The sequence below is a fragment of the Leptodactylus fuscus genome, chromosome 5 (assembly GCF_031893055.1).
Source record: "Leptodactylus fuscus isolate aLepFus1 chromosome 5, aLepFus1.hap2, whole genome shotgun sequence".
NCBI classification, from domain to species: Eukaryota; Metazoa; Chordata; class Amphibia; order Anura; family Leptodactylidae; genus Leptodactylus; species Leptodactylus fuscus.
The window spans coordinates 183,000,528-183,028,028 of record NC_134269.1 but is presented as its reverse complement, the minus strand read 5'-3'; the positions used below and the strand labels follow the sequence as shown (position 1 = coordinate 183,028,028).

Here is a 27,501-nt window from a genome sequence, read left to right as displayed (position 1 = left end):
GTATAAAATGTTGCATTTTTTGCACAAAATGTATGTTTGCGCAAAAAAAACCCCTACAACATTTTAAAATCTGTGCTGCCTTCAACACTTTCCCAAAATAGGGACTTGGTGAAGGCTGACAGGGAACAGGGCTATCAGCCCCACCAGATTTACTATAATTTGTCAGAAATCTGCCAAAAATGCTGAGTGAAATGTGCACTATGTGATCAAAAGTATCCGGACACATGGTGAAAATGACTTACAAGTTCGTGGCGCCCTCCATCCCCTAGGGGAGTAATGATGATGATGGGGGGAGAGTTGGAGTACTGGGGGGAGGCGGGTTTGGGGTCCTGGGGAAGGGGGCTTTTGGATGTCTGTCTGCCCCTTACTTGGGCTTGAGGACTTTTTTTTTTTTTTTCCACGGTTAAAGAGTAACTTTCATCACTTGGGGCACATGTGATTTTTATATACCGCTGGAAAGCCGACACTGCGCTGAATTCAGTGCAGTGTCTTCTTTCACGATATGTGCTCCAGGTGAAGAGTTATTGGTGCCAGTACCGTAGCTCTTCACCGTCAGAAGGGCGGTCCTGACAGTCAGTCAGGAACGCCCTTCTTCACAGCAGCGCTTATAGCGCTATAGCACTCCTGATAGTGTTTGTCCATAGATGAGTACTAGGGGGGCGTTCCTTCCCGGTCTCACAGCACAGCACTATAGGCACCTGCTGTGAAGAAGGGCGTTCCTGACTGACTGTCATGAACGCCCTTCTGACGGTGAAGAGCTGTGGTACCAGCACCGATAGCTCTTCACCTGGGGCACAGATCGTGAAAGCCAATTCAAAGCCAAAGCTGAATTCAGCGCACTATCTGCTTTCCAGCGGTATATAAAACCGCTTGTGCCCCAACTCATGAAAGGTCCTCTTTAATAATAGTTTATGGGTGTGCAACTGTGGGGTATAAGTTGGGTGGGCAACTGTGGTGCATAATAGAGCTTGAAGGGTCCACAGTGGCCCCTGTAACCTCTATTATGCCCCACAATCCATTGTACCACTGTGGGGCATAATATAGGCTGCTGGGACTGCTGTGTGACATTATATATGGCGGTTGGGTGCGTGGAGAAGTCAGGAGTCAAAGATGTCTGTGTTGCAAACCTTACAAGTCACAGCTGGAAGAAGTAGTCATGGCTGTCCAAAGGGAAAAGACAAGAAATGTGGGAAGACGTCTGCTGTATGCCTGAGGCGCACGACAGAAAGGCGCCCCCCCTCCCCCGGACAGAATACCGTTGAATTCAGCGCACTGTCAGCTTTCCAGCGGTATATAAAACCGCATATGCCCCAACTCATGAAAGGTCCTCTTTATATAGTGCCCCTTATTAATAAAACCCCCTTATATTAATATATAATTGGGTTTTATTGAAATTTTTGCAAAAGAACAGTATAAAACACAGAAAACAAAACAAAACAAGGGTCGTCAGACCAGACGCACAGGCCCCAAACAATATGAATTGGCAAGGGGGGGAACCCCCCGACCCAATAACGTATAGGACCACAAGGGCCGCGTAAACACAAAAATAAAAGAAGGTGTACAACAGGAACAGGCCAAAACCAGGCCGTAACCAGGAAAACAGAAAGAAAGGGGGGAAGGGGAGGACCCCCTTATATTAATAATGCCCCTAATAGCCCTTATATAAATAACTCCTGTTAATAAATAAAGTGCCCCCTCCTAACGACCCCTTAAATACCCACAACCCGCCTTAAAAAATAAAATAAAAAAGTTATACTCACGTACCTAGGAGTGCTTGATGCAGCCGGCGTCTCCTCTTCATTAGCCGGGATCACAGCGCGCAGGACGTCTGTAGCGTCTCAGCGTAGGAGGCATGTGATGTCATCACACGGCGCCTCCCTCACAGAGAAGCAGACATGTTGTCTGTCTTCTCTGTGTCTACAGCAACACGGCATTAGTTTTAACCCCTTAAGGACCAGGCCATTTTTTGGTTTCGCATTTTCGTTTTTCCCTCCTCACATTTCAAGAGCCATAACTTTTTCATTTTTCAGTTCACAGAGTCACATGATAGCTTATTGTTTGCGGGACAAATTGTACTTTGTAATGGCACCATTCAATATGCTGTGCAATGTACTGGGAAGCTGGAAAAAATTCAGAATGAGGCGCAATTGGAGAAAAAATGCATTTGCGCCATTTTCTTATGGGTTTAATTTTTACAGCATTCACTGTTTGGTACAAATGACATGTTACCTGTGTTCTACGTGTCAGTACAAACGCGGTGATACCAAATTTATATAGTATTTGAAATTTTTTGATACTTTTAAAAAAATGATAAACTTTGCAAAATAGAAAAAAAAATTTGTGTCATCATGTTCTAACACCTGTAACTTTTTCATATTTCCATGTATGGAGCTGGTTGTGGTGTCTTTTTATGCGGGACAAGATGACGTTTCTATTGATACCATTTGGGGAAAGATCCGATGGTTTGATCACTTTTTATTCAATTTTTTATAGGAGGCAAAGTGTTGAAAAAAACGCTTTTTGGCTGTTTTTATTTTTTTTGCCGCTACGCCGTTCGCAGTACGGGATAAATGTTTTAATATTCTAATAGTTCAGGCATTTTGGAGCGCAGGGATACCTAATATGTTTATGTTTAATGTTCTTTAATTACTTTTATAGCTGATCTAGGGAAAGGGGGGTGATTTGAACTTTTATATTTTTTTATTTTTTTAATACTTTTAAAAACTTTTTTTTTTCTTCTGTTACATTTATGATCAGACCCCTTAGGTACCTTGAAACCTAGGGGGTCTGATCGCTCATACTATTCACTGCAATACTACAGTATTGCAGTGAATAGGAAAATCGCAGCACTTCTATTAGACGATGCCTCTGGCATCGTCTAATAGATCTAGTGCAGAGACAAGCCTGGAAGCCTTCAATAGGCTTCCGGCTGTCATAGCAACCGATCACCGCCCTCTTGTGACGTTCAGGAGGGCGGCGATCGGCGAAACATGGCGGCGCCCATGCCGCCTGCGCTGTTTACACGCTGCGGTCGTGTTTGACCGCAGTGTGTAAAGGGTTAACAGCAGCGATCGGCTCGGGCACCGACCGCTGCTGTTATTGGCAGGTCCTGGCTGTATTATACAGCCGGCATCTGCCGTGTATGGAGCGAGCTCAGCGTGTGAGCTCGCTCCATACATCCCCATGCGACCCATGACGTACATGACCCATTACGTCTTGTAGACGCCGATCTATTTAACAGCGCAGCCACTATCAGGAGAGGCGGCATATAATAATGGTCTGGAGCAAATCACGCAGATCAGCGCTCCTCTATGCTGCCCCCCCCGCCTGATAGTGCCGCCTGAGGCCGTCGGCCCTAATTACTGTACAAAATATTACTGCATTGTATTTATTGTAATGTTACCACTAGCATACCTCCCAGCTTTTGGAAAGTCGAAAGAGGGACAAAACGTGTGGCGCGCGCAGCGCGCGGTGGCAAATTTGGCCCTGCCCACTTTTATGTTGACTCCGCCCATTATCATTCATTTTTCACACTTTCACATTTTGCTCCCACACAGTATAATCCTCCTACAGTCACCCGTAAATTATATGTCCCCCCTCTATCTCTGCCCCCAGTTTCATGTCCCCCATCTCTGCCCCCAGATTCATGTCCCCCCCCATCTCTTCCCCCAGATTCATGTCCCCCATCTCTTCCCCCAGATTCATGTCCCCCCTCCATCTCTGCCCTCAGATTCATGTCCCCCATCTCTGCCCCCAGATTCATGTCCCCCATCTCTGCCCCCAGATTCATGTCCCCCATCTCTGCCCCCAGATTCATGTCTCCCCCATCTCTACCCCCAGATTCATGTCCCCCCATCTCTGCCCCCAGATTCATGTCCCCCCATCTCTGCCCCCAGATTCATGTCCCTCCATCTCTGTCCCCAGATTCATGTCCCCCATCTCTGCCCCCAGATTCATGTCCCCTCCATCTCTGCCCCCAGATTCATGTCCCCCCATCTCTGCCCCCAGATTCATGTCCCCCATCTCTGCCCCCAGATTCATGTCTCCCCCATCTCTGCCCCCAGATTCATGTCTCCCCCATCTCTGCCCCCAGATTCATGTCTCCCCCATCTCTACCCCAGATTCATGTCCCCCCATCTCTGCCCCCAGATTCATGTCCCCCGCCATCTCTGCCCCCAGATTCATGTCCCCCGCCATCTCTGCCCCCAGATTCATGTCCCCCCCATCTCTGCCCCCAGATTCATGTCCCCCCCATCTCTTCCCCCAGATTCATGTCCCTCCATCTCTGTCCCCAGATTCATGTCCCCCATCTCTGCCCCCAGATTCATGTCCCCTCCATCTCTGCCCACAGATTCATGTCCCTCCATCTCTGCCCCCAGATCACATCGCATCTACACAGCGACTAGCAGCGGCAAAGCAAGGAGCTGAGCTGTGACAGCTCCTTGTTTTAGCCGCGTCTGTATTCAACTCAGATCTGAGTTGATATCGGGACATACCTCCCTCCAACCGGGACCGCGGGACACGTCACCCAAATCGCGAATGTCCCACGGAAATCGGGACGGTTGGGAGGTATGCCACTTGCATACCGCCTGAGGCGGTTGATCAAAAGATGAACCAGACCCTCCCCCCCACACACACTCAATACCGCCTCAGGCAGCAGAGAGGCTAGGTTCACCACTGGATAGAATCCCTTTAAACGATGATGTGAACTTATCCATACAAATGTGAATTTTTATCATTTGTTATGAAAATACTTGATTACTTTTAGAAGTTGGCTTGTGGGTGAACGGAAGTGCGGAAACTGTAATCTGACCATGCCCAATTTTACAATAATCAGACTGACCCTTTTGGGGATGTCATATTAGGATGCAATACGCCCCCTTGTGACGTTGACACAAACTTTGCTGGTCATGCCCCTATTTTACTTGCAAACCACTAAAATAAAATACTCTTTATACCAGCATACAGTACTATGTTGTCATTCCTCAAGCTTCGTCTCGTATCAGGCCAGAGAACAGAGAGAATGGCCATTTATTGAAGCAACAGTGAAGAACATCACACCTAAAGTGCAAATCAATACAAGGTAAAATGGGCGCTGGGCTGTACTATGATAGCTACGGCCACATGATGGGGCGGAGAAGATGACGTCACATAATAGCAGCGAAATTGGCAACTCCGTTGAAAGCGGCGGCGGGCACCGTCAGCGAGCTGTCAGGTTAAAGAGGCGTGGCTCCGATTAACTAGCTTTGGAGGTAGCCAAGCCCGCAGTTATGGGAGGAGGCGGGGCTTCGTGGTCGCGCGTAAAATGTTGAGGCGGGAAGTGGTGGGTGTGGTTAGTAGGCCACTTCAGGCGCCTGAGTGTTTCACATATCACGCAGTAAAAATTCAGAGACCGTGAAAAATCCTGTGTGGTGGGCGGCAATAACGTAATGTGTCTCCGGCAGTGTTTAGTGACTGCCCCGCTCTCTATAAGAGCACACCCCGGTCTCTCATCTCTTACTGCGTGACTGTGTCCTACAAGGGACCGCTCACTTAACTCTGCGCGTCCTGGGAGGCAGGAAACACCTGCACTTGTTGTGTCATTACAGAAAGCTGCAGGCGACAGAGGCGCTTACTAGTTGTTGCAGATTATGTTCAAGGCCTGAGGTGTTTGAGGAGTTCATGTAGCAATATAGGTGTGAACACTATATATGTGGTGATGACTAGTTTGAACATGGTTCGAGCATGCCAAGCTGTGTAGGCTAGTCCTACGCACTTATCCTCCATACTAATTACTGTGCCCTTCATATACATACAGTCCTGTGTGTATAGAGGGCATAGTAATTAGTATGTGCTATGTAAATGTATCCCTTGATATGGTGCATGCTATCATACAATATTAGGCTGGACGCTCCAACTAGGAAAACATTCATAAAGAACCCCAAACCAATGCAGAATGAAGATTGTGAAGCCATAGGGACATGTGGATTCCAAAGTAAAATCCTGACAGAATCCATTGGCATTGTGTATGAAGGGGTATGTTACATTCACATACTCAGGAAAAAATCCACTCAAAGTAATGCACTGTAGATTGCACAGCATGTGTATTATTGTGGATTCAAGGTGAAAAAGCTATAGAGCTATTACATTTGCATATTTGGCAGAATCTGGAGTTTCGGCTGTCGATTATCTTTAAAGGCTTTTTAGAGACTAATATTAAAGGGGCTGTCTCAGATCAGAAATGTAAATGCAACCAGCAGGGGAGGTAGAAACTGAAATTACACAGATACTTACCTTCATTAGTTCTTCCGTCCCTATGCTGGGCTATAGTGGTGATGTCAATGAGACCACTGTAACCAAGTATCAAATGTCTTATCTAGGACAACCCCTTTAATTAGATCAATCCATTATATCAGTGGGGGTCCAATCACCCACATCAAACAGCTATTTGAGGAGGTAGTGGTGGTTGGCTGGGTGTTACAGTCTGTTCACTACTTACCACGCTTACAGATGAATGCGACATCATTGGCCATTGACACCACAAATGCTAAAATTAACTGAACTGTAGGGTGCTGGGTGTCATTCCCCTGTTCACCCCATCTGATATTGGTGATCAATAGAGTCCACAGCAGAGTCACCCGGGTCAGATCCTGACCATGTTAAAGGAATGATTGCTTAATAAATATGGCTTCCATGCTCAATTCCAATTTTTATATCTTATTACTTAAAACTGTGATACGTACCTGCTGAGGCGTACTGTCCCTGTAAAGCCTGTATATAAAAGACAGGTTGGGATCCAATCACAGCCTTTGCACGTCATTTGTGCATGAAGATGTAATATGGCCATGTACATAAGCTGTTTTGAGTCTTCAAATACCACTGAGAGTGCCTTCAAAGAACGAAAGCTACTCCTGACTTTGGTGCAACAAAAATGCAACTTTTCCCAACTTGTGTGGCCTAAGCCTCAATGGGTTTTCCACTAATGACTTATCCCTTATTAGGGACCTCTGTTCTTGTGATTGGTGGGGGTCCTGACTGTCAGACCCCCAGCGATCAGACATTCCCTATTCTGTGGAAAGAGTAAAAGTGTCATTAGCATATACTACATATTAAAATCAATCTTGTGCTGTGATGTAGTGTCCACTGAGTTTCCCCAACTGTGAAGTGTCCTAGGCTCTCTACACTAAACATACCCAGTTCATTCCTATATAAACTGACATGAGATTGCTACAGTTGTCACTCAAGACAGAGGGAGGGGTTGAGGAGCATTTAAAGGGGTTTTACTGTGACGTATCAATTCATGACCTAACGTTGGGATAAGTTATGGATACATAATGAGTGGTACTCCACAGATGTTGTGTGGCCTCTTCACTGAATACCAAGCATTTTGCTTTACATTGTGTAATGTATTGCAGCTCAGCTCGATTCACATAAAGAGGACCTTTCATGTTTCTTTCAAACATAGCATTTTCTATTACTGCAAAGCTGAATTTAGTGCACTTTCAGTTTTGAAGCTATGTGGCTCAGTACCAGAGATATTGGTGCTGTTAGATATAGCTACTGATATCCCTGTACTCTCAGAGGGGCCAGCCTCACAATTCACCATCATTGCTGGGCAGTGACGAATGCCACTCTTTACAGTACTAGAAGGGGCTTTCCTCACTGCCCAGATATGACTCTGAACTGTGAGCCCAGCCTCTCTCACAACACAGTGATATCAGTAGCCGAAACTAACTGCACCCATATCTCTGACACTGGGGCACATACAGTCCTATGAAAAAGTTTGGGCACCCCTATTAATCTTAATCATTTTTAGTTCTAAATATTTTGGTGTTTATAACAGCCATTTCAGTTTGATATATCTAATAACTGATGGACACAGTAATATTTCAGGATTGAAATGAGGTTTATTGTACTAACAGAAAATGTGCAATATGCATTAAACCAAAATTTGACCGGTGCAAAAGTATGGGCACCTCAACAGAAAAGTGACATTAATATTTAGTAGATCCTCCTTTTGCAAAGATAACAGCCTCTAGTCGCTTCCTGTAGCTTTTAATCAGTTCCTGGATAAAGGTATTTTGGACAAACAATTCAAGTTCAGTTAAGTTAGATGGTCGCTGAGCATGGACAGCCCGCTTCAAATCATCCCACAGATGTTCAATGATATTCAGGTCTGGGGACTGGGATGGCCATTCCAGAACATTGTAATTGTTCCTTTGCATGAATGCCTGAGGATTTGGAGCGGTGTTTTGGATCATTGTCTTGCTGAAATATCCATCCCCGGCGTAACTTCAACTTCGTCACTGATTCTTGAACATTATTCTCAAGAATCTGCTGATACTGAGTGGAATCCATGCGACTCTCAACTTTAACAAGATTCCCGGTGCCGGCATTGGTCACACAGCCCCAAAGCATGATGGAACCTCCACCAAATTTTACAGTGGGTAGCATGTGTTTTTCTTGGAATGCTGTTTCTTTTTGGACGCCATGCATAACGCCTTTTTTTTTTATAACCAAACAACTCAATTTTTGTTTCCAAAATGAAGCTGCCTTGTCCAAATGTGCTTTTTCATACCTCAGGCAACTCTATTTGTGGCGTACGTGCAGAAACGGCTTCTTTCTCATCACTCTCCCATACAGCTTCTATTTGTGCAAAGTGCGCTGTATAGTTGACCGATGCACAGTGACACCATCTGCAGCAAGATGATGCTGCAGCTCTTTGGAGGTGGTCTGTGGATTGTCCTTGACTGTTCTCACCATTCTTCTTCTCTGCCTTTCTGATATTTTTCTTGGCCTGCCACTTCTGGGCTTAACAAGAACTGTCCCTGTGGTCTTCCATTTCCTTACTATGTTCCTCACAGTGGAAACTGACAGGTTAAATCTCTGAGACAACTTTTTGTATCCTTCCCCTGAACAACTATGTTGAACAATCTTTGTTTTCAGATCATTTGAGAGTTGTTTTGAGTAGCCCATGATACCACTCTTCAGAGGAGATTCAAATAGGAGATCAACTTGCAATTGGCCACCTTAAATACCTTTTCTTATGATTGGATACACCTGGCTATGAAGTTCAAAGCTCACTGAGGTTACAAAACCAATTTTGTGCTTCAGTAAGTCAGTAAAAAGTAGTTAGGGGAATTCAAATCAATAAAATGATAAGGGTGCCCATACTTTTGCACCGGTCAAATTTTGGTTTAATGCATATTGCACATTTTCTGTTAGTACAATAAACCTCATTTCAATCCTGAAATATTACTGTGTCCATCAGTTATTAGATATATCAAACTGAAATGGCTGTTGCAAACACCAAAATATTTAGAACAAAAAATGATTAAGATTAATAGGGGTGCCCAAACTTTTTCATAGGACTGTAGCTGTGGAAGTGCTCTGAATTCAGAGGACTGTTATCATTGCAGCAGCATTTAACATGCCACATTGTAGAGGACATGAAAGATTCTCTTTAAACAAAACTGAGTGGCTGCTGTACCATGTGACTGATGAACATGATGTCATTGGTACAGAGAAAACGTGAACACCACAGCCTATTCCAAAAACTCATCTGCATGTTGATCTAAGGACAGGTCAACAAAGTCTGCGAACCCCCTTATCACAAGGGCTCAGGACACTTCAGCAATGTGACAGACTAAACTCTAGACAAGCTCCCTTTAAGTCTGCTTTACGCATCTGTATTACATCTGCATATTAAAGTCCATATTGAAGATTAAAAAACTGTCAGCTGATTTTTACATAACTGAATTTAGATGATCATAGGACTCTATTAATGGTCTAGTTCGGTTCAGTAGGATGGTAGAAGTGACATTACAATGACAGGTACCAGTAGTAATAAGGATCCCTGTGATCTCAGTAGGATGGTAGAAGTGACATTACAATGGCAGGCACCAGTAGTAATAAGGATCCCTGTGATCTCAGTAGGATGGTAGAAGTGACATTACAATCACAGGCACCAGTAGTAATAAGGATCCCTGTGATCTCAGTAGGATGGTAGAAGTGACATTACAATCACAGGCACCAGTAGTAATAAGGATCCCTGTGATCAGTAGGATGGTAGAAGTGACATTACAATGGCAGGCACCAGTAGTAATAAGGATCCCTGTGATCTCAGTAGGATGGTAGAAGTGACATTACAATCACAGGCACCAGTAGTAATAAGGATCCCTGTGATCTCAGTAGGATGGTAGAAGTGACATTACAATCACAAGCACCAGCAGTAATAAGGATCCCTGTGATCAGTAGGATGGTAGAAGTGACATTACAATGGCAGGCACCAGTAGTAATAAGGATCCCTATGATCTCAGTAGGATGGTAGAAGTGACATTACAATGACAGGCACCAGTAGTAATAAGGATCCCTGTGATCTCAGTAGGATGGTAGAAGTGACATTACAATGACAGGCACCAGTAGTAATAAGGATCCCTGTGATCTCAGTGGGATGGTAGAAGTGACATTACAATCACAGGCACCAGTAGTAATAAGGATCCCTGTGATCTCAGTAGGATGGTAGAAGTGACATTACAATCACAGGCACCAGTAGTAATAAGGATCCCTGTGATCAGTAGGATGGTAGAAGTGACATTACAATGACAGGTACCAGTAGTAATAAGGATCCCTATGATCTCAGTAGGATGGTAGAAGTGACATTACAATGACAGGTAATAAGGATCCCTGTGATCTCAGTAGGATGGTAGAAGTGACATTACAATGACAGGTACCAGTAGTAATAAGGATCCCTGTGATCAGTAGGATGGTAGAAGTGACATTACAATGACAGGTACCAGTAGTAATAAGGATCCCTGTGATCTCAGTAGGATGGTAGAAGTGACATTACAATGACAGGTACCAGTAGTAATAAGGATCCCTGTGATCAGTAGGATGGTAGAAGTGACATTACAATCACAGGCACCAGTAGTAATAAGGATCCCTGTGATCAGTAGGATGGTAGAAGTGACATTACAATGACAGGCACCAGTAGTAATAAGGATCCCTGTGATCTCAGTAGGATGGTAGAAGTGACATTACAATGACAGGCACCAGTAGTAATAAGGATCCCTGTGATCAGTAGGATGGTAGAAGTGACATTACAATGACAGGTACCAGTAGTAATAAGGATCCCTATGATCTCAGTAGGATGGTAGAAGTGACATTACAATGACAGGTAATAAGGATCCCTGTGATCTCAGTAGGATGGTAGAAGTGACATTACAATGACAGGTACCAGTAGTAATAAGGATCCCTGTGATCAGTAGGATGGTAGAAGTGACATTACAATGACAGGTACCAGTAGTAATAAGGATCCCTGTGATCTCAGTAGGATGGTAGAAGTGACATTACAATGACAGGTACCAGTAGTAATAAGGATCCCTGTGATCAGTAGGATGGTAGAAGTGACGGTACTATTCCGTTATCGGGCCAGCAGCAGCGCAGTTCAGCAGCAGCTTTCGGGACAGCAGTTCAGCAGCGGGAATTACAATGACATCCGAGGACTGCTGGCCCGATGCTTGTGCCCAGTAACCAGTACATCGATGACCCCCCTCCCCCATCCTTCTCCTCCTGCCAGTGCTGCCCCCCAGCTCTCCTTACATCTTCCCCGTACCCTCTCCCCGCCACACGACTAGGCCTCACCTCAGCGCTAGTACCGAGACCGAAAGGAAAGACACCGGGGCTCAATCCAGGCCCTGACAAGAAACACGCCGACTATAGGAACGGTGAGCTACAGCGAGCCGGAGGGACAAACTTTCTGCAGCGTCCGGCGGCTATCTAGTAGCATTCATTGCTCAAGATTTACGGTGAGGCCTATTACAGGGAGAGGGTACGGGGCAGATGTAAGAAGAGCTGGGGGGCAGCACTGGAAGGAAGAGGAGGATGAGGGCATCGATCGATGTACTGCCTACTACACACAAGCACGGCCTCTATCATCGGGCCAGCATCGGCTTAGTCATGTGGCGGGGAGAGGGTACGGGGTAGATGTAAGGAGAGCTGGGGGGCAGCACTGGAAGGAGGAGGAGATGGAGGGGGGGTCATTGATGTACTGGCTACTGGGCACAAGCATCGGGCCAGCAGTCCTCGGATGTCATTGTAATTCCCGCTGCTGAACTGAACTGCTGTCCCGAAAGCTGGTGCTGAAATGCGCTGCTGCTGGCCCGATAACGGAATAGTACCGAAGTGACATTACAATCACAGGCACCAGTAGTAATAAGGATCCCTGTGATCAGTAGGATGGTAGAAGTGACATTACAATGACAGGCACCAGTAGTAATAAGGATCCCTGTGATCTCAGTAGGATGGTAGAAGTGACATTACAATCACAGGCACCAGTAGTAATAAGGATCCCTGTGATCTCAGTAGGATGGTAGAAGTGACATTACAATGACAGGCACAAGTAGTAATAAGGATCCCTGTGATTTCATACCTAACTTCTACTTTTATCCCAATTTGTCTGGCGATAAATGAACTTGCTAGAGGTAATTGGTGTAAATACTTGTGATGTTATGAATTGGACCAGACATCACTGGATAGACTAGGCCTGGTTTGGCTATGAATTAGCAGTCCCTTGCGTGCAGGCAGTAATCGTGGCCCAATGTGACTTCCTTTGCACTTGCAGAGTACACAGCTCCCGCCCCTGTCACCCATCCGTCATCCTCCAGAGTATTTAGAAAGCAGCAGCAGCAATCCAAATAACAAGTACGTCACTAGTATTCCTGAGCATCATTAGAGTAAGGTGAAGGGAGGAGGAGCTGGGAATACTTCTAGAAGGGGAAGATAGAGAGAGGGGCGGCAAAGTAAGGGGCTGCGAGTAGTAACTTGAGTAGTGAGTGAAGGTGCACTATGACATGGTGTCTCCTAGGAGTGTCAATAAAGTGTGTACAGGGCTCTTCCACTTGTGTTCTGTTGTGTATAATCCAGTGCAGCGGTTGATGTTACATGGCAAAGAGAGGATACCATCAGGCTGCAAGGGACAGGGGTTACACCCCCTCCCTAGCTGGAGACTGACATAGGATTGAGTGCAAAGTAAGCCTAACAGCACCCTCCCCCTTTCCCAGCAGAGCAGCCTGCAACCATTCATATCAGCATACACACGCACATAGAAACATGTATATGTGTATATTTTACAGCAGATCAAGGAAGTCTGCAGCCGAGGACGATCAGCCTGGAAGAGTGGGATCTGCATGAGCAGCCATTTCACTTGGAAGCAGAGGATTATGCTGTGACATACATGGGAGTTACTTTGTATCCAGTCCTAAAAGGAGAGAGCAAGAGAGCTTGTTTGGCTACAGTGTGTGTGCGATGAACCGCTGGACTTTCTCTACAAGGCTCATGGTCTTCCCTGTCTTTTCCGTGGGATCCTCCCCTATTTTAACCTGAGCTTCTTTCCACAGCGAGGACACCACCGACCCCAGAAAAAGGTGAGCGCCCTGCAAGGGGAGGGGGTGTTCAGTGTCTCTTTGGGGTGTGATACCCGTGTGTGATGGAATGATGGTAGTTGTGGCTGCTCTGAGAGCTGGTTGGATTCTGCTGAATTTCTACTGAGCCCTATAGAGGAGGAAGCAACTAGAGGTGGGGGAATGTGCAGCAGCAGTAGCAGCATTAGGCATTGCGCATGTTGGGCAGTCATGTTTAAAGAGTAAGAGGGAGGGGAGAGCTGGAAAGAGCAACTTTTAGCAAAACCTTCCATGGCTTGTTTACCTATAAAACTCTTTATTAATGACTGCGGCACTTGGCACACGGGCATCCTGCTCAGTCATCCTCCTGCGCGCCTGGTATGGCCCGGGGGCAGCTCCCCTGCTTGGCACACTGTGGCTCCATGTTGCTGTGATCACTGCTGGATGGTGCAGCTACTTTTCCTCCAGGTGCACCTTCTGCAGTTCTAGGCGATGTGTTAGGTCGCGCAGGGTTTCTATCACATGGCTGTTACTCAGCATTGCTCAAGGTGATGCTAATACTGCTGGATGAGGGGAAGGTTTGTGATATACATAATTTAATATGTTCTGAATATCAGGAGGTGGCTGAGAGCCGCTCTGCTAATGGAAATCTACTGCTGGCCTCATGCTGCACGTTGAGGGAGAAGACTGTAGGGGGCGTGGCTGTTGTTTACCTTCTGAAACTCACGGTTCCCATCGGGCTGTTCTGGGGGCGTTTTCAAGATGCTAATCATAATGGGCTCTGAGTATAAACATCTCCCCAGCCACATAGTTAGGGGCATTGTGCACCTCCACTTCTGTCGGTGCAGTGCCGGCTATAACCGGACCTCTGATTCTCGGGGATCATACTCAAAACCTGGCGGGAATGGCCTACAAGTCGTGCTGCATACTTACAGAATGGGCTCCAAACTGTGATAGATCTAGCCAGTTATAACACGGCCACTTCCTGGATTGTGCTGTACCTCTCTAGTTCAGGCAGTCTTTAAACTTTGCCCTACATGTACATGTGTATAGGACCTCAGGTAGGTCCCACATACATACATGTACCTATATAGGACCTCAGGTAGGTCCCACATACATGTACCTATATAGGACCTCAGGTAGGTCCCACATACATGTACCTATATAGGACCTCAGGTAGGTCCCACATACATGTACCTATATAGGACCTCAGGTAGGTCCCACATACATGTACCTATATAGGACCTCAGGTAGGTCCCACATACATGTACCTATATAGGACCTCAGGTAGGTCCCACATACATGTACCTATATAGGACCTCAGGTAGGTCCCACATACATGTACCTATATAGGACCTCAGGTAGGTCCCACATACATGTACCTATATAGGACCTCAGGTAGGTCCCACATACATGTACCTATATAGGACCTCAGGTAGGTCCCACATACATGTACCTATATAGGACCTCAGGTAGGTCCCACATACATGTACCTATATAGGACCTCAGGTAGGTCCCACATACATGTACCTATATAGGACCTCAGGTAGGTCCCACATACATGTACCTATATAGGACCTCAGGTAGGTCCCACATACATGTACCTATATAGGACCTCAGGTAGGTCCCACATACATGTACCTATATAGGACCTCAGGTAGGTCCCACATACATGTACCTATATAGGACCTCAGGTAGGTCCCACATACATGTAACCTATATAGGACCTCAGGTAGGTCCCACATACATGTAACCTATATAGGACCTCAGGTAGGTCCCACATACATGTAACCTATATAGGACCTCAGGTAGGTCCCACATACATGTACCTGTATAGGACCTCCAGGTAGGTCCCACATACATGTACCTGTATAGGACCTCCAGGTAGGTCCCACATACATTTACCTGTATAGGACCTCCAGGTAGGTCCCACATACATTTACCTGTATAGGACCTCCAGGTAGGTCCCACATACATTTACCTGTATAGGACCTCCAGGTAGGTCCCACATACATTTACCTGTATAGGACCTCCAGGTAGGTCCCACATACATTTACCTGTATAGGACCTCCAGGTAGGTCCCACATACATTTACCTGTATAGGACCTCCAGGTAGGTCCCACATACATGTACCTATATAGGACCTCCAGGTAGGTCCCACATACATGTACCTATATAGGACCTCAGGTAGGTCCCACATACATGTACCTATATAGGACCTCAGGTAGGTCCCACATACATGTACCTATATAGGACCTCAGGTAGGTCCCACATACATGTACCTATATAGGACCTCAGGTAGGTCCCACATACATGTACCTATATAGGACCTCAGGTAGGCCCCACATACATGTACCTATATAGGACCTCAGGTAGGTCCCACATACATGTACCTATATAGGACCTCAGGTAGGTCCCACATACATGTAACCTATATAGGACCTCAGGTAGGTACATGGGAAAAACAAGCTTCTGTGTCATCAAACTCTGTAATGGAGACCCCACTTAATATGTGATAACTCTAATACCAGACTCTTTTTATGTTGCCTTTGGGTCCCTTCAGTGTCCATGGCCCATTACCTCTGTGCCCCCCACATAATACTACAGCCTTGGTTACAGGTGGTAGGGCCTGAATCCTTCCAGACATTTGCCTCTTTTGTGTTTTTTTTTTTTTCCTCGTCCACCGTCCAAAAGAAGTGCTTTTTATGTTTTTCTCAATTGCATTGCAAAGCAAGGGTTTTTTTGTTGTTGTTGAGCAAGTAGTTCTTTCTAATATTATCAGTTCATATTTCATTCCATTTATTAGAAAGCTGTACAAAATATTCATTGGAGGGAATAAGAAAAGGTGAATTTATGCCATTTATGTCTTTTTTTTTTTTCCCCCTGGCATTCACTGTGTAGTAAAAATGACCCTTACCTTACCTTAGTTTTGGAGGTCAGTAGTTATAATGTGTTCACTTATGCAACAGAATCTCTGGGGCAGAAATCTGAGACAAAGAAGCTTAACTTGTGTATGTTTTAGGCCAGGGCCTCACGGACCAGAAACTGCGAGAAAAATCGTGGCGTTGTACAGTGCAGGCAAAGTGGATGGGATTCATGCGAATCCCATCCCCACTTTGCAGAAAAGATGGCAGCGCGGACACGCTGCGATTTGTAAAGCCGTTGCGGCTTTGCAAATCGCAGCATGTCAATTATATCAACGGAAACGGCGGCAGCTTTCCCGTAGATATAATGTTAAGAGAAAGTCCGCAGAGGAAAACTCTGTGAACTTTCTCTTAAAAGCGCTGCGGAAAGAACTGTTCACGCAGCGGTTCTTCCCGCAGCGCTTTAGTGCTGCGGATATGGTCCATGGGGCCTTAGCCTTATCCATTTGTCTTCTTAAAAAAGTAATGTATACCCCATGGACTCTATTATAGTTATTAGGTTTCCTCAGGATCAGTTGTCATCAAAAGATGAACCCCAATGCAGATGTTAAATCAGCCTTAGGCTGTATTCACACAGAGTAACGCCAGGCGTTTTTTGTGTGTTTTTTGCACATAGCGCCGCGTTTACGCCGCGTAGCGCCGCGTTAACGGCGCGTTAACGCCGCGCTATTTAGCGGTGGCGTTGCCCGGCGTTAACGCGGCGTATACGCGGCGTTAACGCTGCGCTACGCGGCGTAAACGCGGCGCTATGTGCAAAAAACACACAAAAAACGCCTGGCGTTACTCTGTGTGAATACAGCCTTAGGTTGAGACATGTCTCCAGGCTGTGATTGGAATGCACCACAAGGGTGACCTACATGTACCATCCGTGCCTCTATGGCCCCATTCAGTGAGGTCAGTGAGCACAGGCTGTAAAACATACATGAATAGGACCTGTACTGAGTTTTGCTCATGGCCCTGTACATGGGAATGTGAAAATACACAGTCGTGTGTATGGGGCCATGGAAATAAACATGTCAGTGTTCTAGGCATGAAAAATACGGCTAGCACACTGATGGTGCACATGGCTGTGTACAAGAGACCTTACAGAAATGTCAAATTTATATAGTTGATGCTAGGTTCACACTAGCGCCCGGAGTCCGTTCTGAGCTGCATGCAGAAGACGGAAAGCTGTCAGACCGGGTCCGGCCGTGTGCGCCGGTGAGCTCACCGGCGCTCACGGCCGGACATCTTTCAAACCCATTCAAATGAATGGGTTTGAAAGAGTCCTGCAGGTTTCTGTCTCCTGCTCAGTTTTGTGCAGGAAACGGAAACCTGCATGAACGGAGACCGGGCGCAGATGTGAATGAGCCCTTATTTTAATACGATAAGGGCAAGCTGTAACAATAAATACATTTCTATCTTATTAAAGGGGCTCTATCACTGGGAAAAGTCATTTTTAATTAATCACATCTTTGCATAGCCTTTAGAAAGTCTATCCCACACCTACCTTTAGTATAGAGATTGCCTCAGTGGTTTCTGAATAATTAGACTGTTGCACGATACATCGTGCACTCCTCTCCTGTTGTTTCCTATGGGAGGCTGCTGCTGCTGCTGATGACTCCGCTTCCTGTTTGCTTCACACACATAGGAGATAATAGGAGAGAGGAGGCTGCTGGGAACTTCCTGTGCTGGCTGGAAGCTCATTAGCATATTAATAAAAACGGACTTATTCAGAAACCACTGAGGCAATTTACATACTAAAGGTAAGTGTGGAATAGCATTTCTAAAGCCTATGCAAGTATGTGTTTAGATAAAAAAGACTTTTCCCAGTGATAGAGCCCCTTTAACTCAGACATTTTCTGATGTCTTTTTCTTAACTTTATTTTTAGTCCTTCTTGGGGGATATATTTGCTTTACCGTGGAATGCAATTCTACTGTGTGTGACAGAACTCAATAGTAACTTTGCATTGACAGGCTTTAGAAGACTCCTGGCTGCCATAGCAACCCAATGGCTACCTTAATCTTGCCATGGGGCCTGTTCACTTACTAGAGAGCCCCCTCCTTCAAAATAAGCTATGTGATCATGGCATTTGAGAGGATAAATGTATGTGATCTTAGATGTCTTAGATCACAAATTCCGCTGGCAGATGACTGCTGTGTAAAACATCAGGCACTTGCTGGCCTTGGCATGTGCTCCGCTCCTCAGTGGGCATCATGTTTAAAGGGGCTCTATCATTGGAAAAGTCATTTTTAACTAATCACATCCGTGCATAGCCTTTAGAAAGTCTATTCCACACCTACCTTTTATATGTAAATTGCCTCAGTAGATTTTGAATAAGTCCGTTTTTATTCATATGCTAATTAGCTTCTCTGTGCACCCCGGAAGTCTCTTCGTGTACTGTCTTCTGTATATACAGCACAGGCTGCTGCTGACTCCTCCCTGCTCTCTTACATAGCATAGGAGAGCTGGCGGACAATTTCCTGCGCACGCTGGAGCCTAATTAAGCATATGAATGAAAACGGACCTATTCAAACACTACTGAGGCAATTTACATACAAAAGGTAGGTGTGAAATAGCCTTTCTAAAGGCTATGCAAGGATGTGATTAGTTAAAAATGAGTTTTGCCAATGATAGAGCCCCTTTAAACACCTGAGACCTACCTGTATATATATGGCAGATTTCAGGAACGGGTTAAAGGGAAATTCTTGGTCATAAAACTTTAGTGTATTCTTAACCGTTCTCAAGATCTCTGATATTAGATGACACCCTTTATTATTGCTAAGGGAAGATATCATGATCAAAGATGCTAAGTTTATCAATCTCTGTACAGTGCTGTAAAGCCTCTTTTCCACTGAATGGTACCAGACTACTTCAGCTCACTTTTTTTTTTTTTTTTTTAAATGTAGATTGTGAGCCCCACATAGAGCTCACAATGTACATTTTTCCCTATCAGTATGTCTTTTTGGAATATGGGATGGAAATCCATGCAAACACGGGGAGAACATACAAACTCCTTGCAGATGGTTTTTTATCCTTGGTGGGATTTGAACACCAGGACCCCAGCGCTGCAAGGCTACAGTGCTAACCACTGAGCCACCGTGTGGCCCCTGCTTCAGATCACTTTGAACTAATTCTGTTTTTGTTCTCAATCGAAGGACCTCAGAATACTTGATATCAGGTAGTTTTTCGTTATCTTCTTTAGGTAAGCCAAAGTGGTAGTCATGGTCATGGTAGTGGTCATGTGTCATTTATCAAACAGGGGATAGGAAGTAAATCTATAACCGCTTACAACAATTTATTGTAATCCTAAAACTTTAGCTTTTCTTAGTAATTATAAAGTATGTTTGAATGGTGACAGTTGTGATGAAAACTTTTGGTCATCGATTGCTGTCCATTATCATGAGACCATAGCTAAATTCTAACAAATATCTGAACGGAGTAGACCTACGGTGAGTCCCCTGTCTCCAGACATCCCCTAATAGGTCATTCCAAACTTCATTATCCACCTGTAGCCAAAACCATCAAACTACGGTATGTTCCCATTTCAGTCTGAACTAGGTACAGCTAGCGACAGTGGTGACACGTTTTTGGTGGTAGTCTTTCAACCTCCCTAAACTAACAAATCTCAATCTTTCTGAAAAGGACTGTATATTAGGCAGGATGCTGGAAAGTATATTGTAAATATAAGTTCAATTTGCCGAGGTGAGGACAGTTAAAGATTCAGTGAGCAAGCAGATACAGGGTTAATGTTCCATAAAAGTTAAATCTTACAATTCCAGTACATTGTTGTAAACCCTGTTCTGCTTTACTTGAAGTGGGTACTTTCTGCAGTGGGAAACAAACTGCATCTAGTTGAATCTAGATAAAATAAGCTGATTTTAAAATATTAAATTTTTTAAAATTTCCTGTGTTACTCTGCCCACTAAGGCTATGTTCATATCTGTGCCAGAGTCTCCATTACAGTGTTTTCCTGAAAATCGGCAGAGGAAAAAGTCAGTTATGGAGGTCTATTGCAGCTTAAAGAGGACCTTTCATGGTTTGGGGCACAGGCAGTTCTATACACTGCTGGAAAGCTGACAGTGCGCTGAATTCAGCGCACTGTTGGCTTTCCCGATCTGTGCCCCGGGTAAAGAGCCTTTGGTCCTGGTACCATAGCTCTTTACAGTCAGAAGGGCGTTCCTGACAGTCTGTCAAGAACATCCTTCTCCACAGCAGCGCCTATCGCGCTGTACAGTGTGAGCGGGGAGGAACGCCCCCACTCCCTGCTCACAGTGCTCGTCCATAAAAAAAAGTCTGCAGTCAGAAAATAAAAACAGATTAGAAAAAAAAATTATAGATTTTACTGTCTGGGTTTAATAAATAAAAGAAAAGTTGGTGATATTTTCTTTAAGACAAAGGTGAGAATATCTCATGGCAAGTACACTTTCTCTTCTTGTGTTCTTTAAATCGTTATTATGACCAATGCAAATGAGCCTTTCATCCGAAAGCCTAAGCAAAACTCCTGCTTTCTGCCTTGGCTTTTGCTTGCTGAACAGCCTCTAATGCAAATATCTCAGCTCACCAGCAGTGGATCTGCAGTCTGAAAAGACTGGTTCCAATGGAAAACCTTTTATAGGCTATTTCGGTTGAAGGGGTTGTCCCATCTCAAGTCCCATCTTGTCCCATGTCTCATTTGTAGAGCCCTAGAGGTACCATGACAGTGGAAGACTCCCCCCAAATTGACCCCATTTTGGAAACTAGACCTCTTAGGAAACTAGGAATTCATTTAGGGGTACAGTGAGCATTTTGACCCTACAAGCTTTTCTATATGGCACTGCACAACAGATGGTACAGAAGGAGAAATGCAATTTTCAAATCTTTTATTCTATTTCAGTGCCCAGCATGTGCCACCAGAAACATAGACCCCATAAATTGTAATGTGGATTGTCCTGAATATGGAAAGACCTTACATGTGGCTGTTGTGTGATGCCTGACCAAACGACAGGGCTCACAATGGAAAGGGATCATGTATTTGGCACTATAAAAGCATTTCCACTAAGGCATGTATGTAAGGCCCCTGAGGTACCAATAGTGTTGAGAATCCAAAGAAGTGACCCCATTTTAAAAACATTACCCCTTTAGGTATTCATCTAGGGTGTACCACCCTAGGGTGTGAGTGAAGGGTGTGGTCTGGGAAGACAGGTACATTCCAGCCAGGCACCTAAAGGGTGTTTGGTAAAGACCCACACCAGGGAGGTCAGCTGGGTAATCAAGGCCTGATACAATCTATGTGTGAGGACTGGGAGGTGTGGCACCACACTGACAGAGCTGACCTGTCCAGACCAAATCTACAGAGCAGGTACTGTGCCACCCTTTGTTGTTGCTAAAGTGGGAGTCTGGTAGCCAGTCTCCTGTATAGTCAGGGAAAAGTTCCTTATGCCGATAAGTGCCAGAGAAAGGTTTTGTTTTGGTTAGTTTGTGCCTTTGCAAAGGCAGTGAATGCACTACAAGTGAATAAAGCCTGAACTTGTGTGCAACCCAGTGTCTGTGTCCCTGTTTCCTGCACTGCTACAAGCATCTAACTGAGTGATTCCTCATAAGGGGTACAGTAAGCATTTTGACTCCACAGACTTTTTCAAATGGTATTGCACAGCAAATGGTACAGAAAGAGAATTGCAATTGTCAAATCGTCTATGCCTTTCAGTGCCCGATATATTAGGCCCACTTTGTGAGACAACCTGTGCTTTTTATTGGTACTGTTTTGGGGCAAATGTGACTTTTTGATCCCTTTTATAGTGGTCATGTTTAACTGCAGCATTCAAGGGGTTAAAGACTGCGATCAGAGTGAAGCTCTGTGTAACTTAGCCGGTAGCTGTCAGTAATGCCGTGGAAACAGCTTCTGTGTGCGGCATTACAGCACAGTACTGTACTGAGCTGAGTGTAAACAATATACATGCCACGATGTACTATTACGGCACAGAGCGTAAAGGGGTTAACCTCATCCACACATGGAAAAGCTGCTCTTTCAAAAAAAGCAACATGCTACTTTTAGCTTGTGGAATCACAGGCATTTTACCTATAGATGAATGGACCAATGAAAAACGATGTGGGGGAAAAAAAAATACACTGCTTTTTTTGTTTTTATTTTTTTTTTAGCTGTATTTCACTACTTGGGGCCATAGCCTTTGTGCCCCTTACTAGACTTGTCACTGGACACAATCAGACTAGGTTCACACTACTGTCACAGGATAAGGGCAATGGACATTAAATGAGAGATGCAGATTGAGTTTCTTCCATCGGGAGTCCATCTGCCTTCACCTCAATGTAAAAAAATAAAATAAAAAAAAGTGAGAAGATTTTTTCTGTCATGTTTTTTTTTTTTACATTTTTACACGTAGGACTGGTACAGAATGACTGGTACAGATGAAGCACCCTCTGTCTGCATCCACTGTATTGAAAAAATCATGCTGGAAACTTCCTTCTGTCATGTTTGTTTACTTTTTTTTAATCGAAGAGACAGATGAAAGCAGTGGATTGTAATCAATGTTTGGGAAAATACTTTGGGAATACATTCATCCCAAAGTATTTTAAAAAGAAATACTAAATACTACTTCAAAAGTATTTTAAAAATACTTCAAAAATGTAAACAAAAAATTTGATAAAAAACAAAAAAAAATAACTTACCCTTAAGTGCTTAAAGAGGACCTTTCACCATATCCGGGCACATGCAGTTCTATATACTGCCAGAAAGCTGACAGTGCGCTGAATTCAGCGCACTGTCGGCGTTCCCGATCTGTGCCCGGTGTGAAGAGCTTACGGCCCGGTACCGTAGCTCTTCTATGGTCAGAAGGGCGTTTCTGACCATTAGCCAGGAACGTCCTTCTGCCTCGCGGCGCCAATCGCGCTGTGCTGTGGAGCGGGGAGGAACTCCCCCCTCCCTCTGCTCACACAGCTTGTCTGTAGATGAGCATTATCAGGAGAGGGAGGGGGCGTTCCTCCCTGCTCCACAGCACAGCGCGATTGGCGCCGGGAGGCAGAAGGACGTTCCTGGCTAATGGTCAGAAACGCCCTTCTGACTGTAAAGCGCTACGGTACCGGGACCGATAGCGCTTTACACCGGGCACGGATCGGGAAAGCCGACAGTGCGCTGAATTCAGCGCACTGTCAGCTTTCTGGCAGTATATAGAACTGCCTGTGCCCAGATATGGTGACAGGTCCTCTTTAAGGAAGTTGGACCTTGAGTTTATTTGACCCGTGATTAACTTGTTTGGACGGGCTTTGCAGTGAGCATACATTTTTTGTCCTGCCCCTGCCGCTTCGGATTTAAATCTTGTTAATTTTTAAAAAAGTTCCGTCCAAAATTGCAGGGAGATGTGTGTCTTTAAGATCTGAATCATTGTCAGTTGCGTCCTCTTCACTGGTATTACGATTTTCCTCCATTTTTGCAGTAAATTTATGGAATGGATTAGGCGATCGGGATGATTAAAAAATAAAAATAAATCACGCTTCACTACAAGGCGGACTTGCGTTGCTGGAACGCGCTGGAATATTCCTTCCTCTCGTCGCACCTCGCACAAGATATGAGAAACGAGAGTGATGACGTGACTCGCACTGTCTTTTTTTTCTTTTTAAATGCGGTGAGGCGGGTTATTTAATTTACAACGTTTGTTTGAATTTAGACAGTAATTTAAAATACGTAAAATACTTACTAAAAGTGTTTTAATTACAAAATACAAATACCTGACAAGTATTTTAAATACTCCCGAACACTGATTGTAATAATGGTTTTATGAACTTATACCTCAACTAGAAGTTCAAACCACAATTCTAAGGAAAACTAGCAATTGGTTCCAAAGACCCCAAAAAGTCGCCTTAAATAAGAAAAAATGAATCATAATCTACTAATATTGATATAACAAATCCTTACCAAAAAAAATGTCAGAGCTGCTGGAAGCTGTAAATCACTTTCTGTAATGGTGACAGGAGCCTTTCCAGGATCCTGAAATGTACTATAGAGTGCACTGGGCAAATGAAAAGGAGTTGCTCTCACTTGTTGTCTAAAGCAGCAGCTCATCCTGACACCGGTAAATATAAGTACAGAACATGTACTGCACTATACTATAGAGCGGCACTACTAGCTGATCTGTACAGAGACCTCACTAATACAGACATTTAGTAGTGAGTTGACTTGTTGGAACCTCCAGAAAAGCATTGAATGTTCAGTCTGGTTTCAAGGTGCAGTGGTCCAGACAAGGCCATGATTATGGTCATTGTAATCTGATGCACCATTTGTGTAAGTTGTGCACTATAACTTTAGTAAGTTTAGTAATGTTAGGACTGGCATTGGCCATCAATCAAATTAGAAGGGAAACCGTCAACTAATTTTTCAACACGTGCCGGAGGTCCTTATGTACCAAACTCTGTCTATACCAAAAATGTCTGTTATTTGCCTCGATCCTGCTACTTCTGGATCCAGAAGTACAACCCAGACTCACTGCACATGCACTAGACCTTGGGTACAAGCTGCATGATCCTCGGAACAATGAGACTCCTATCTAGCTAAATTTGAAGGTTTTTGTTTTAATTGTTGCCATGCATAGTGAAGTTATTGACCTATTTTGGGCCACTAAGCCATGATCCATAAGCAGCTGTGGGTAGTTTGTGTCCAAAAAAGGCAAGTTCCCTTTAGGTGGTCATTCCTCTAAGTGGTATTGGTGTTTACTTCTTACTATTCTAAGTAGTTTATTGTTGTATAGATTAACATCAGTGATTGCTGGGTTGGATGCAGCACAAGTATATCTGGTGATTTCTAGATAGCGCCCTCTGCTGGACGTTGTGTTTTTACTGATAGCTTGGTCCCTGTAACTGTACTTTTTTGCTTCTGCAATTGTAAATCGTAATAATATGGTGATACCTTTTATGTTTTATCCATGTACGCCTGATATGCTATATGTAGTCAAGGCGTTTGTTCAGTTTTCATATGTGGTGTTTTTTTGTTTTTTTTTCCAGTGATGACATAAGTTGTTGATAGTTTTGAACTCAGTTCATGTGTATTCTACTGGCATAGGATTTTTTTTCTCCTTCTTCATGTATTTGTTGTGGTTGATCTGCTCTTACAAATATGTACAGATGTAGTTTATAAGACTGCAATCTCCATTTTGGTGGGTTTCACATCATTCCGCACATCTCTACATAGCAGTTAATCTTGCTTGCTGCTGCTGAAGATCCCTGGCTCCCACACAGTACAGTATGAAGCCAATAGTAGTTTCCCTGACATTCTGCAGAGCTGGAGGAGAGAGACTGAAATAGCGATTGGTGGAAGTGATGCTGCTCAGCTATTGGTTTCACAGTAAGTGGGAAGGCGTGAAGAGGAAATGTTTCTTGCACTCAAATTTCAAGTTGGTATGTAAAGCTAATATCTCATAAGATTAGGTCATGTCACATTTCCAGGACGCGGAAGATCTATTAACAAAAGTATTATAGAAACCTGTTATTGTCTGCTGCATATTACTAGTTGTGCTTTTCTATTGTCATAGCTTTGACACTGCAAAGACAATGTAAACAGATCCTTACATTGGAAGGATATCCCAATGTATACCACTGTGGCGACAGGTAATTTGTGCCTCTCTTCCCCCCCCCCCCCAAAAAAAGGACCACTAAATCCAAACAAATAAAAAAACAACAAATTAAATTAGAAAAGCAATATATTCCTCTCTATGGTAAGAGCTTTGTTTTTCTTTCCCCACTCCCCATCTAATTTACTCCAGGTGGGCCATTAAGTTTAAGAGGGGGTTTAGGTTGCAATGCTTTCCGTCAAGTGTGGCCTTTTTTTTTTAAGTGACCTGCAATATGAAATGGATACAAACAGTGGTACCACTTATACCAGCAGTAATGGTGCCAGCAGTAGCATAAAGACAGAGATCCCATCTGGCTGTACTTCATTAACTCATACTGACAACAATACAAGTCAGCTCAGCTACCCAGGGAGAGTCTCCTAACTTTCCCAAACTGAATGGCAAATCTGTGTAGTTATTCTTCGACAATTCCCATCTTTCTTATATCCGTGCAATATTATACTTGATTACCTTTGAGGAGCTTTGGAAAGCTGAGAAACAACCAGTGGATAAGTATTCTGAATACCAGACCACACTTGTCCCTAAAACTATATGCATATGTATTTAGTATAGCATACCATTCAATATTTGCTTTTTAGGGTCCTGGAAAAGCTGGGTAGCATACCAGGTAATGCTATAGTAAGGAATACTGGGAGGCGTGGCCTGGCGATGAAAGAGTGAGGACGCGTCTCGCCTCAGCTCCATCCCTGGACTTCGGTACTACGCAGCTATATTGCTGACCGGCTCACCTGTACCTCCCGCAATCATGGGCAAATCTCGGCGGAATACACAGCGGTTGCTGCTGCGGCCTGTCACGTGTCTCCTCCCTCCCCCATGTTGGCTAGGGGCTCCAAATCAGCATGGCTGTCTCTCCCGCCCTCCCCAGCAGCTCCTGCAGCATCACCTCATCCCAGCTCGTCACCGGTCTCCCAACAGTTGTCTGGCAGTGGAGGTAAGCCCCCTCATCCACCACTGGGCTCTCCCTCCTTCTGGCTGGCCCCAGCAGCGCTATTCAACCCTGGCTCTCCATTGCATGTGCCTCCTGTTGCTCCTCCTGGCATTGAGAACTCTGCTTCTGACCTCAAGTGTGGCGTTGGGGCCTCCTTCTCACCACCTTTGCATAGAGCACTGGGACTTAACCCCTTGGTTGCCCCGTGGTCATCTGTCGTGACCTCTAGCCTCCAGACCCCCCTGACACCTACTCCTGGCACAAGCTCTCTCACTGCTGCTGTTGATGGAGGCGCTCCCTGAGGCTATGCTGTCCCTGTTACTTCTCTGACTGACACCTTGGCTGAGCTTCGCCGCCTCAGCACTCATTTGGCGGCGGTTCCTACTAAGTCTGACATGGAGGAGTGCGTGTTGCGATTGGAATAGTCTTATAAATCTGAACTCACTGCAGTTCGTTCTGCAGTTCAACAGCTTGAGGAGAGAGTCGACAGCCTTGATTCATCCACAGCCTCCCATGGCGCCCAACTCACTGCCCTAGATTCCTCCGTTGCTGCCCACACTCAGCAGCTGCAGTACCTGACGGATCATCTCGATGACTTGGAGAACCGCAATTGGTGGAATAACATCAGGTTGCAGGGTCTCCCCGAGTCTGTTGAACCTCAACAATTGGATGC

The 27,501-nt window shown here is 44.8% G+C and overlaps 1 protein-coding gene across 2 annotated transcripts in view; it reads left to right on the top strand.

The window, feature by feature from the left end:
• The first annotated feature begins 12,763 nt into the window (after window positions 1–12,763).
• Window positions 12,764–27,501, top strand: part of JADE2 (jade family PHD finger 2) — a 137,851-nt gene continuing 123,113 nt past the window's right edge. The window contains exons 1-2 of one of the 2 annotated variants that reach the window (XM_075274856.1): window positions 12,764–12,779; window positions 13,113–13,403. The gene's annotated coding sequence lies outside the window, so the exon portion shown is untranslated. Of the gene's footprint in view, window positions 12,780–12,859; window positions 13,009–13,112; window positions 13,404–27,501 lie in introns of those variants that run through there. The other variant, XM_075274855.1, reaches the window with a different exon arrangement.